Below are 13,753 nucleotides of genomic sequence, written 5' to 3'. Positions count from 1 at the left end.
TGGCTTAGCCGTTCTAACTTCCACCAAGATGCCTTACCTCAGTCGTCAATCATCTGCCCCGCCCCCCCCTCCTCTTTGGCCTGCGATTCCCAGAATTCCTCAGGGCCAGCTGAGGGATTCTGGGAGTTGTAGTCCCCAGCCCCTCTGGAGGACCCAGGTCAGGAAAATGGCCTTATATCTGCCAATTTCATTGAGGCCAAGAAGCTTCTAGAAATCCCTGAGAGAGCTCCTGTAGTGGAAACCACCTTTTAAATTATATTTAATTTAAATTAGGCTGCTAAAGGTTGGGAAACGCAGCCACTAAACAGAGAATTTCATCCAGGCCCACCCAAGTTTCCAGCAAATGTTATAGAGAGGAGAGGACCATAGAGAGGAAGAGGCAGGCTACAGATCATCCTCGGTTTATGACAATTCATTTAGTGACCATTCAAAGATACAATGGCACTGAAAATAGTGACCGAAACCATTTTTTCACACTTACGACCGTTGCAGTATCCCCCCGCGGTCAAAATTCGGACGCTTGGCAATTGTCTCGTATTTATGACGGTTGCAGCATCCTGGAGAGGGCTCCTGCAATCCCCTTTTGCAACCTCTTGGCAAGCAAAGTCAGCGGATTCCCTTAACAACCGTCTGACTAAGTTAATAGCTGCCATGAGTCACTTAACAACGGTTTGTCGGAAAGGTCGCAATACTGGGCCAAACTCACTTCCCTGTCTTGTTTAGCAATGGAAAAGTTCACCTCCATTGTGGAAAATGGGGCCAAAAATATATATATCACTGAACAATTGTCTTGCTTAGTAACAGAAATTTTGGGTTCTGTGGTGGTCGTAAATTGAGGACTATCTGTATTTGGTAAGAATTCCTCGGTTTTAGAAGCTTTCCCCACCCTTGCATTGGTGTACATATAGCTAGTCCTTGACTTACAACCCTTCGTTCAGCGATATTACGACGGCACTGAAAACAAGTGACTTGCAACCAGTCCTCGCACTTATGACCGTTGCAGATCTGCATGGCTGCGGGATCCAAATTCAGACCCTTGCCAATTGGCTGGTGTCCCTGGGGTCATTTGTGACCTCCCCCAACCGTTTCCGAAAAGCAAAGTCGATGGGGGAGAAGCCGGACTTGCTCAGCGACCAAATGATTCACTTAACAACCGCAACGATTGAACAGTTTAACAACAGGGGCGGAAAAGGTTGTAAAATCGGGCACAGCTCCCTCTAACCCACCGAGCCATGGAAATTTTCCTCCCAATTGTGGTCGTATGTCGAGGACTGCCTATGCAAGATTAGGGAGTAGGATTAGCTGGTTTGCATTCTTTTTTTTTTCAATGCAACTCGTCCACAGTGGCTTTTGGAAGTCCCAAGTGGCACCTATAGGGCCCACGAACCCCACACGAGGGGGGCAGGATCCCCCTCAATCTTCCATTGAGGCTCCAGCTTTTTCCCAGGGACTAGAAATAATTTTGATAGAAATATTTGGAGAAACATCTTGATATTTCTCATTTTAATCATTTCCCCCTGAAGGTCGTCTCTTTCGTCTTCCATAGCTTGAGATATGTTGGGTGGTAGTGGAGCATGGTCTTTGTAGTTGCCCTTACGAGAGCCAGCTGGGAGAAGCCTGCCTCGGACCAGAAAACATCCAAAAAAAGGGGGGGGGGGGATAAGGCAGAACGGAGAAAAATAAGAAAAAACAATTCGGCTTCGTTTTTCTCACCCCGCGCCGGCAGTCCTCATTTAGCGACCGCTTCATTTAGCGACCGTTCGAAATCATGGTGGGGGGGTTCAAAAAAATGTCATTTGGCAACCAATCCTCCCGTGGATGGCTTTAGCAGATTTGCAAAGCCAAGGAAAGCTGTAAACATAGTTAGAGACTCTGTTGCCAATCCTAATTGTTGTCACTAACCGAGGACTGCCCGTAAATCCTTTGATTTGAGTGGGGTATGCAGAGTGGGGAGTTACTGGTCTATTTTTCTTGCCTGCCTGAATTGCTAGTCTTGTCAGGAAATTCTCCCAGTTTAGAATCTTCTGAACGAGATTACCAGCTTAATCTTGGAGCATGTGCAGAGTGCACGCGCTTACTGAATCCAGACACTTTCCTGGGTTTGCACAGTAAGAGGAACGGATAGATTGGCTTTGCGTAACACGTCGACAAAATTAACAAACCACCGGAGCTGTCCCAAGGGGTTGGACTAGATGACCTCTTAAGTCCCTCCCAACCTTTGGTTATAGACCTGTGTGAGAGTCCCATCTAAGAGCAGGTGGAGCGAATACTACAGACGAGAAACTACATGCTCAGTGGTGACAAGCCAAAAAGGGATTTATGACCGTTTTTCACACTTAACGACCGGTGCAACATCCCCATGGTCGCGGGATTAAAATTTGGACTCTTGTCAAGCGACTCATATTTAAGACGGTCGCAGTGTTTGCAACCTTCTGACAAGCAAAGTCAACGGGGAAGCCCGATTCGCTTAACAACTGTGTTGAGAATGGTCGTAAAACGGGGCGAAATTCACTTAACCACTGTCCTGCATAGCCACAGAAATTTTGGGCTCAATTGCGGTCGTTAAGTCGAGGACTTCCTGTATTTTACAACGTTCCATTATGGCTTCCCGTGCAGGTCAGAAGTTTCCCCCTCTCAAAACAAATCCGGGCTGAAATAATAATTAAAAAAAACAGCTCTAATTTCTTCTTTTTTTAATTCCTTCCCAAAGACTTATAATGTTTATTCTCAGCCAATTATATATCCTGATCTTAGAAACCCAGTTGCTTTTATCAATTTCCCAGGTCCCCAACCGATTTTGGGAATGTGGCAAAGATAATTTCTTTGTTCTTTGCTTAAAATTTCAGGAAAATATCAAGATTTCTTTAGGAAGTAGTATGGACTTCAACTCCCAGAATTCCCCAGCCAGCATCGCGATGCTGGCTGGGGAATTCTGGGAGTTGAAGTCCACAGACCTTAAAGTTCCATATTCTGGTTTATGAAAGAAGCTTTCTATCAATTTTTTTCCCCCTAAACTGGTTTGCGAATTCACCATCTTCTGACTTCTGCAAGCCTCCATCTTCAAAGAAAAGGGCTTAAGGATATTCAAAAGCCATTAGGCGGTAGGATTTAAATGACTTTGGGTAGATTATGTGAAAATAGTGCAGAGCAAAAGGAACAAATAATGATAAAACACAAATACTGGCCGGTTTAATCTGGAGGCTGGTTTCTTTCTTTATTTATTTTTCCGTCCCCCCCCTTCTAGCTAAGTTCTTGATAAGCAGCTTAATCTGAGAATTCCTAACATCTGGGATTTTTATACTGGCAAATTCTTAGCGATCACGCAAACCGCCAAGGCACTTTTGTAACATTTGCCTAAAATTCAGTGGAATTGTTCGCTCCTGGGGGTAGAATGTTCTTGGCTAAGGAGGTTCTTCTTTGAAAAACATCCCAGTAGGAAGAGAAATGCAAATTTAGCTTGCAAACAGCTTGTTTATAGCAATAGCATTTAGACTTATATACCGCTTCATAGTTCTTTCCAGCCCTCTCTATGGCCCGACAGCTCTACTTTCTATAAAAAGTCACAATTTCATTGCCGTTGTGATGATTCTAACAGTATTTTGTCTACGACATCCCTGTGAGGTAGACCACAAAGAGTTTAGCTTTCCTGGCTCGTATCTGACTCTTTAATCCTACAGTAGGCTTCCCCTGGGTCGAAGGAAAACTACATTTCCCAGAATTCCTTCTGCCAGCTGTGCTGGCATTCTGGGACTTGTCTTCTCCAGCAGCTGGAGGGCCCTGGGGCACGAAGCATTGCAGCTAGTCCTCGACATACAGCAATACATTTCATGGCCATTCAAAGTTACAACGGTGCTGAGAAAAAGTTGACTTACGGCCGTTTCTCACTTACGACCGTTTCAGAACCCTCATGGTCACAGGATCAAAATTCTCAGATTTGGCGATTGGTTCGTACTTAAGACCGTCGTGGCGTCCCGGGGTCATGTGATCCCCCCCCCTTTTTGTGCGACCTTACGAGAAGCAAATTTCAACGGGGAAGCCAGATTCACTTAACAAACTGCAGTGATTCACTTAACAACCACAGCAAGAAAGGTCATAAAACGGGGCAAAACTCACAACTGCCTCGCTTAGCGGCAGAAATATGGGGGTCCATTGTTCGTCATAAGCCGAGGATGATCTGTAACCCTGCGCTGTCGTTCCTGCTTTAAAAACAAAAACAATTATTGTATTTATTTATTAGATAGGTTTTCCCCCCACGCACGTCAGCGCAATGTCACACTGACCACACCTGGGCATGATCAGGTGGTTGCAGTGAAATCCAGAAATCAGGCTGGGGGCACTTTAAGAGGGTTTGGACTTCAACTCCCAGGATTCCCCAGCCAGCTAGCTAGCTGGCTGGGGAATTCTGGGAGTTGAAGTCCAACCCTCTTAAAGTGCCCGGGGTTGGGAAACTGCATTACAGAATCCCCTGTGGCTGGCCGCGCCCCCTGTTATCCTTTTCTTGATGCCCTCCCTTTCCCTTAAGTGCAGGCACCCAAGGAGTGGATGATGGGAACTGCTCCCGGAGAAGCGGGGGGAAACACCTTGTCTACCTTGGGGTCGTTCCCATAATCCCCGTTCCCTCTGCACATGCTTTTCTCTCCGATAAGGCCCCCCCCCCCCCCCAGAAGCTACTGGAGTTTTTTTTTCTTCGAAGATGTTTCGCTCCTCATCCAGGAAGCGTCTTCCGCTCTGACTGGATGGTGGGGAACGGAAGGATTTATAGATTCTCCACCGTTCACTCAGAGCTGAAGAAGCTGAGAAGAGAAACGTCTTGAAAAAGCACCTTTGAGACAACTGTGGATGACCGAGAATCTCCATAAATATATCTCTCCAAGCTCAGGCCGTTGAACTCAAGTCAAATTTTAGGGACCCCTGGGAGAAAACAAAAGAAATCATGGATGCCAAGCGAGGTGCCAAACACACCCCCGGCCATGCCCGCTCCAACCCACCCACCCCCCACCCACTTAAAGTGCCCGGGGTTGAGAAACTCTGCATTACAGAATCCCCTGTGCCTGGCCGCGCCCCCTGTTATCCTCTTCATTGAACTCAAGTCAAATTTTAGGTACCCTTGGTGGAAGCTCCAAAGCCATCTCTCCAAGCTCAGGCCGTTGAACTCAAGCCAAATTTTAGGGACCCTTGGCAGAAGCTCCAATGCCATCTTTCCAAGCTCAGGCCGTTGAACTCAAGTCAAATTTTAGGGACCCTTGGCGGAAGCTCCAATGCCATCTCCCCAAGTTCAGGCCGTCGAACACAAGTCAAATTTTTAGGGACCCCTGGGAGAAAACAAAAAAAATCATGGATGCCAAGCGAGGTGCCAAGCACACCCCCGGCCATGCCCGCTCCAACCCACCCACCCCCCACCCACTCCAGACCCCTTTGGGGTGTCCTTTTTCCATGTTTTGTGTTTCCTGCCGAGTCCCCCGTTCGGGGACGATATCTCGCCTTGCCCGATGTGGCCATCGCTCTCCCCACACCGCTGGGGACCCGTTCAAGCCTCAAGTGCTATTCTGAATTTTACGAACGATCAGGCAAAAAATAAAAATAAAAGAAATCTTCCTCAGGACTCAGGACCTGGGCGGGAGGGATCTTCCTCCGCCCGGTTCAACCCGATCACAACCCCACGGGAAGGGGCTGATCGGGCCGCCACATTTCCTTCCTTCTGTCTTCGAAGCACAAACTTCGCCGACGCTTCCTCGTTGCAGTCAATTTTGGGGGGGGGGGAGTTGGGGGGGTTGTGGAGGGGGCGGGTGGTTGGGGGCACAGGGCGGGAGTGGGTGGGTAGGTGGGCTTTGTCTGAGTTAAGGGGAGAAAAATAGGAATAATAAGAATAAGGAAATAAAATCCGTGGTGGATTTACATGGAGGGAAAAATGTGTGCGGTATTAGTGCTTTAGAGTGTTTTTGGGGCCTCCCTGGGCTGTCTTCGGCTATCCGTACGGGTAGTCCTCGACTTACAACGGTTCACTTAGCGACCGACATTACAAGGGCGCTGAAAAGAGCAACTCTGGGCCGTTTTTTACACTTAATGACCGTTGCAGCATCCCCATGGTCACGCGATCAAAATCTGAAGGATTGGCAACTGGTTCGTATTTATGACAGTCGCCCCTTTGTGACCTTGTGACCCGCAAAGTCCAGATTCCCTTAACAACCGGGTGGCTCACTTAACAAATGCAATGATTTGCTTAACGACGGTGGCAAGGAAGGTCATAAAATGGGGCAAACTCCCTTAAATGTTTCACTTAGCAGCCGAAATTTTGGGCTCACTTGTGTTAACTCAAGGACTACCTGTACCCACTCCTACATCCTTCGCACCCGTGATATGCTCCTGGAGGTGCGCGATTGGGTGGTTGTGTGATGCAATGAAGAATAAAAAATGTAACACGGGTAGTCCTCGACTTATGACTGTTCACTTAACGACAATTTCAAGGTACGATTCCTTTGGAAAATGTGTTTAACATCCTGGACTCTCATTTATGACCATCGCAGGGCCACTGGCTCGCATTTACAGCCACTTGCGGCACTCGGTGAATGCGATTTGTGATTTTTCGACCAAAAAAAAAGGTCCATTGAGGAAGCTTGATTTGCTTAATGACCACATAATTCAGTTAATGACCATGGTGATTTGCTTTGCGACCGCAGCAGAAACAGTTGTTAAAATCAGGTCCAGTTGCATGATGATTTGAGTTATGACTGCAATGGCTTAACGAGCAAAATTCAGATCCCAACTCTGGCCATATGTCGAGGATTATCGGTAAACCCTCAACTTACAGCAGTTCATTCAGTGACCGATCAAAGTTACAATGTCCCTGAAAAATGTGACTTATCACTGTTTTTCATACGTACCACCTGTGCAGCATTTTGCAGATCAAAATTCGGACCCTTGGCAACCGACTCGTATTTATGACGGTTGCAGCGTCCTGGGGGGGGGGTCACGTGATCTCCTTTTGCGACCAAAGTCCACGGAGGGAAGCCTGATTCACTTGATAACTGGCTTACTAACTTAAACCACTGCAGTGATTCGCTGAACGACCGTGTGCGCAAGGACGGTTTGTAAAATTAAGAAATGCCTCACTTCACAAGCGGAATTCTGGGCTCCATCGTGGTCGTAAGTCGAGGACTATCGGTAATAATAGGGGGGAGGGGAAAACAATGCTCTCAGGTACCAACTCCACAGATTGTCCAGCACGGGGGGACGGGGTCTGCGGAGGTCCCCCCACCCCGCCCGCTTCTTCAGTGCGCGGCCGATAGACCCATGAGGTGCCAAGAGCGTAATCCGAGTGAATCAAAACGATAACGGTGATAACAATCCCTTTCTGGGTTTCCTTATTGGTAAATGTTGTGTTAGTCGTGACAGTGGTCTTTGAAAGAAAAAAAAAAACATAGGATTGTAGAGGATTTAAGAAAAAAAAAAAAAGGAAAGTTAACGGCACTCAATCCATCCTGTCGTTCTGTGACTGGCTCGGGAAATGGTGGTTGTAACCCTGGAATAAAATGTGTTCTTGGTCTGGAATGTCGAGTCTGGCCTCTGATTTGTGGTTTCACGGAGGTGGCACTGACGGCTGGGGAATTCTGGGAATCCATCCACCTTAAAACACGCTTGCTGGGGAATTCTGGGAGTTGAAGTCCACCCATCATAAAGGATACTGGCTGGGGAATTCTGGGAATTGAAGTCCACCCATCCTAAAACATGCTGGGGAATTCTGGGAGTTGAAGTCCACCCATCATAAAGGACACTGGCTGGGGAATTCTGGGAGTTGAAGTCCACCCATCCTAAAACACGCTGGGGAATTCTGGGAGTTGAAGTCCACCCATCATAAAGGACACTGGCTAGGGAATTCTGGGAGTTGAAGTCCACCCATCATAAAGGACATTGGCTAGGGAATTCTGGGAGTTGAAATCCACCCATCCTAAAACACACTTGCTGGGGAATTCTGGGAGCTGAAGTCCACCCATCATAAAGGATACTGACTGGGGAATTCTGGGAGTTGAAGTCCACCCATCATAAAGGATACTGGCTGGGGAATTCTGGGAGTTGAAGTCCACCCATCATAAAGGATACTGGCTGGGGAATTCTGGGAGCTGAAGTCCACCCATCATAAAGGATACTGACTGGGGAATTCTGGGAGTTGAAGTCCACCCATCATAAAGGATACTGGCTGGGGAATTCTGGGAGTTGAAGTCCACCCATCATAAAGGATACTGGCTGGGGAATTCTGGAAGTTGAAGTCCACAAGTCTTAAAGTTGCTGAGATAGAGAAACACTACCTTGGCTCATTCTTCTCTCTTCAGTTGTCATCTGCTGTGAGTGTCCCCTGTCCCATTTTTGCCTATAATTTGCTACCAAAAGCATGTTCATAAGTGAGTGGAAAATATAAGCGCCTGTGGCCGCCATCTTGACTTTTTTGACTTCCGGTGAGAATGCTTGCTGGATCAAGCTGCTTCCATCTTCTCCTGGCTAATGATGGTGCTTCATCCTAGCAGAATCTCAGAACAAATCCTACCTCAGCAGAGTGTCCTAAGGCCCGATGACCAGAAAGGGTATCTCAGCATTTTTTCCTGGCTCCTGTTTCTTTAAGGGACTTGAGAGCAAGCTAGACCAGACCTTTAAGATGGGTGGACTTCAACTCCCAGAATTCCCCAGACAACTTGCTGATGTTCACCCAGTGGAAGGATTAAAAGGGGCATAAATAACCAAGTTCCTCGGGGTTTGCATTCCCATTTAACAACACCTACAGGCCTGCCTTGCAATAAAATATATTGGGTTTTTTTTCATATTCATTTGCATTTGGGAGTCTTATCTTTAATACTCCAGCACTAATTTCACTCCCAAACCCTGCCATCCCACTTCATCTTTGTTCAATAGCTTGCGATGATGCAGAAGGAAAGATTCCAGTTTAGATTAAGTGTTCCGGTCTGCGCTGAGCCTTATTTGTCCTCAAAAGCAGCAGAGCGGCACACGAAGATAGCAATAGCAATAGCAGTTAGACTTATATACCGCTTCATAGGGCTTTCAGCCCTCTCTAAGCGGTTTACAGAGTCAGCATATTGCCCCCAACAACAATCCGGGTCCTCATTTCACCCACCTCGGAAGGATGGAAGGCTGAGTCAACCTTGAGCCGGTGGGATTTGAACAGCTGAACTGCAGAACTGCAGTCAGCTGAAGTAGCCTGCAGTGCTGCACTCTAACCACTGCGCCACCTCGGCTCTCTGTAATCCTGCAGGGTAGGCCAGGTTGTTAGAAACCAGCTTACCCGAGACTCTGGATGGACACAGAAATGGACCACAGAGAACCAGGATGGAAAATAGGGGATATAATCAGGAATAGTCCCAGAGGACAGAAATCTTATCATTCCTGTCTGAAGATGCGCCAGAGAGAAGTCCGTGCTGTCTGTAGCTGATCAATTTCCTTAGGCGTAAACAAAAATTATCGAAGATAATAAAAGGAAAACACAAAAACATTCCCCCTACACAGAGGGAGAGAACAGACAAAGAGATTGTTTTATTATTATTATTATTTTTATTTTCTGCATCCTGGGGTTTGTTCACACCTTTTTCTCACCTTTCTAGTCCAAATAACAGAGTTGGAAGGGACCTTGGAGGTCTTCTAGCCCAGCCCTCTGTTGGTGGGGTTGGACTAGATGGCCTAGGAGGTCCCTTCCAACTCTGTGAATCTAAACTACTCAAATAGGAGTAGCGTTTCAGACAGATGTTGTCCAATCCCCACTGTTGGAGCATTCACAACTTCTGGTGGCAAGCTGTTCCACTGGTTCATTGTCTTCACTATCAGGAAGTTTCTCCTTAATTCTAAATTGCTCCTCTCCTTGTTTAGTTTCCATCCGTTGCTTCTTGTCCCGCCTTCTGATGCTTTGGAGAATAGCTTGACTCCCTCTTCTTCGGGGCAGCCCCCACAAATATTGGAAGGCTGCTATCCTGTCACCCCCTGGTCTCCTCCACTTTCTGGTTGTCTATTTTAACTGTATTTTCAGAACAGCTTTTCTTTTCAGGAATTAAAACTGGCTGCTTCCCAAGCACGGAGATGCCAAAGGATCAACGGAGGCGGTTTCTATCAAATAATAAACCGAACGGAGGAAAAAAATCAAAAATAAAAACAAAGGATGCTTAGGAAGGAAGCGATTCCTAAGGAACCCTGTTATGGATTCCTGACACTTCTTTTCAACAGATCAAACGCAACTATTTTTAGGTCTAAAATGCTTCAAGCTATACTTAGAAACGCAGGATGATGTCTGGCTTGACGAGATCTGGCTGCTGAGAGATCGATTAGAGATCCGAGCAAAAGAGATGCAGATAACCAATTAAAACGAAAGATCCATCATGCCGAACCGACCGGTTTGTATTTTCATTTGCTACCAAAATACTTAAAAGGATGGGGAGGGGGGGGATATCCCCCCAGCCAGCCTGTTTTAGCCCCTCTCTGCTTCTGAAAGCATCTTCGAAAATGCCTGAGCTAGCAGCATCCCTTTGACATCATCAGCATCCCTGAGAGGAGGCTGTCTCCTAGGCAACAGGGCCCGGGTATCGCCCAATGGAATGCCAGCGACAGAGCTCGGGTGGCATCAACAAGGGAGCAGGCAGGGGAATTTGGGGAGAACGGAGCATCCGGCCATGATTTGTATAATTTCAGATTTATTTATTTTTTACCCTGCCTTTATTTTTATTTTTTAAAATAAATAAATCAAGGCAGTGAACATACCTAACAGTCCTCCCTCCTCCTGTTTTCCCCACAACGATGACCCTGTGAGGCGGGTCGGGATGAAAGAGAGAGGGAGGGGGCCAAAAGTCACCCAGCCGGCTTTCCTGTCTAAGGAAGGGCTAGAACTCATGACACTCCTGGTGATTGGCCCAAAGCCACCCAGTCAGCTTCCTTGCCTAAGAGGGGGACTAGATGTGTGAATATACCAGGTAACCTAGTTTGTAAGTTTGTGGCGGTGTTTCTTAACCTTGGCCGTTTGAATGTGGGTGGACTTCAACTCCCAGAATTCCCCAACCAGCATTGGAATTCTGGGAGTTGAAGTCCCCCATCGTTAAAGCATGCCAGCTGAGGAATTCTGGGAGTTGAAGTCACCCATCGTTAAAGCATGCATGCTGGAGAATTCTGGGAATTGAAGCCCACTCTCCTTAAAGCATGCTGGTTGAGGAATTCTGGGAGTTGAAGTCCCCCATCGTTAAAGCATGCCAGCTGAGGAATTCTGGGAGTTGAAGTCCCCCATCATTAAAGCATGCCAGCTGCGGAATTCTGGGAGTTGAATTCACCTGTCCTTAAAGCATGCTGGCTGGGAAATTCTGGGAGTTGAAGTCCCCCATCATTAAAGCATGCATGCTGGAGAATTCTGGGAGTTGAAGTCCCCCATCATTAAAGCATGCATGCTGGAGAATTCTGGGAGTTGAAGTCCCCCATCATTAAAGCATGCATGCTGGAGAATTCTGGGAGTTGAAGTCCCCCATCATTAAAGCATGCCAGCTGCGGAATTCTGGGAGTTGAATTCACCTGTCCTTAAAGCATGCTGGCTGGGAAATTCTGGGAGTTGAAGTCCCCTAATCTTCCAATGGTCAAGGTTGAGAAACACTGCTTTATGTCATTGTGCAAAAACCCATCTAGAAAATGGAGTGATTGCAATTCTTCTCACTTCTGGTCTTGAGGACCTTAAAATTCCCTTTTCTCGGATAAACAGCCACCCTAGGGGACCAATCCCACCACCTACCATCCAAGCTACCACTGAAGATTTAATGCAATCAGTCTTTTTCAATCTCTTTTCTCCTCTCCAAGCCCCATTGACCTTCTCCCTATGCCCCCCCCCCACTTTATACACTCCCACCTTCTCCTTCCCCCAATCTTCCTCTTTCAATCTCTGTTTTAATCCCAGAATGCATTAAACACTCCAGAGATCGGATTGTCGACGCTGGCAGGTGTTTCCCAGGATCTGCAGGGCCTTCCGATGGGGTGGAATGAAAAGATTTCCCCTTTTATGGATATCTCCCCATAGTGCCCCCCCCCCCGCCCCATCCCCTCATCCATTTTCATCCTGCCTGGTGAAGGGAAGTTCAGAATCCAGGAGATGACTGGTCCGTTGCCATGGAAACTGTGCCTGGAATTCCCATGGCAATGGTTGCTTGGTGATGAACGCTGGACCAATCAGAAGCTTGCAGAGTAGCATTTCTCAGGCTGGACAACTTGGAAGATGGGTGGACTTCAACTCCCAGAATTCCCCAGCCAGCTTTGCTGGCTGGGGAATTCTGGGAATTGAAGTCCACCCATCTTCCAAGTTGTCGAGGCGAGAAGCAGTCCTGGCAAGGGTACCATGCAGTGATCAAAGGACCATTCCCGGTTGCTAGAACAGTCACCCCCAAAACTCCATAGCAACAAGCCCCGCCTTCCCTTTCTCCCGACAACAGCAGCATCCCGGCAACAGGGAGCCAGCATCTTCCTTGCCCCCCTCCTCCCCTCCCACCCAGCAGGATACGCCTCCCAGCAACAGGGCATCCCCCTCCCCACCTCGGTGCCCTTCCTCTCCTAGCAACCAAGCAGGGGGTCTCCAACCTGCGCTGTCTGGATTGGCTGACCCTGCTGGATCACTCAAATCGGACCCTGGTCAGTTCGTAGCCAGTCAGAGAATTTGCCACGATGCCCAATGCTTCTCTCTGTCTCCCTCTCTCTCTCTGTCTCTCTGTCTCTCTCTCCCTCCCTCCCTCCCTCCCTCTCTCTCTCTCTCTCTGGATTTTCTCCAGATGTTTTCTCAACTCGGTGGGTGTGGGCTGCCAATGTCAAATCCCAGTGTTTCCCCAGAATAACAGAGTTGGAGGGGACCTCAAAGGTCCTCTAGCTCAACCCCTTGCTCAGGCAGAAAACCCTACAGCCAAAATGACCGCTGGAGACTCTTCTTCAAAAATATTGGAGCACCCACAATTTCTGGAAGAACGTCGGGGGTCACCTGAAAATGAGAGAGAAATCATGCCCAGTTCTTTTTCCCCCCTGAAAAGTGTTTATTTTTTGTTCTCTATATACAATTATAGGTATACATTCACACAGTTGTTATTCTTTTTTTACATTCGTCGTTCTTATACATTTGTCTTTCCATTTACAGGGTTATAATATACCATTTGGGTTGCTTTGTTTACCATCCCTCGCCTGTTTTGACACATTCTTTTCTCTTTCTTTTCTCCCTCCCTCCCTCCCTCTCTCTTTTCCCTTCCTTCTTCCTTTGCCACTCCTCTACTTCTCTCTTCCTCTTCCCCTTCCTACCCTCTCTCCTTTTCTCCTTCTCTCTTCCATCTTCCTCTCCTCACCTCTTATCATCCTTCCCTCCTCTTCCTCTCCTCCTCTCTTCCTTTCTTTTTCTGTTGTTGTAAATCCTTTCTTTTCTCCCTCCCTCCCTTCTCTACTTCCTTCCTTTCTCTTCTCCTTTTCCTTCCTTCTTCCCTTTCCTCTCCCCTACTCCTCTCTTCCTCTTCCCACTCCTGCCCTTCTCTCCTTCTCCCTTCCATCTTCCTCTCCTCACTTCTATCTTCCTTGCCTCCTCTTCCTCTCCTCCTCTCTTCCTTTCTTTTTCTATTGTTGTAGGTTCTTTCTTTTCTCCCTCCTTCCCTTCTCTACTTTCTTCCTCCCTCCTTTCCTTTTCCTTCCTTCTTCCTTTACCTCTCTTCCTCTTCCCCTTCCTACCTTCTCTCCTTCTTTCTTTCTCCCTTCCATCTTCCCTTTC

The sequence above is a fragment of the Thamnophis elegans genome, chromosome 5 (genome assembly GCF_009769535.1).
Source record: "Thamnophis elegans isolate rThaEle1 chromosome 5, rThaEle1.pri, whole genome shotgun sequence".
Lineage (NCBI taxonomy): Eukaryota > Metazoa > Chordata > Lepidosauria > Squamata > Colubridae > Thamnophis > Thamnophis elegans.
This window is presented reverse-complemented; position numbering follows the sequence as displayed.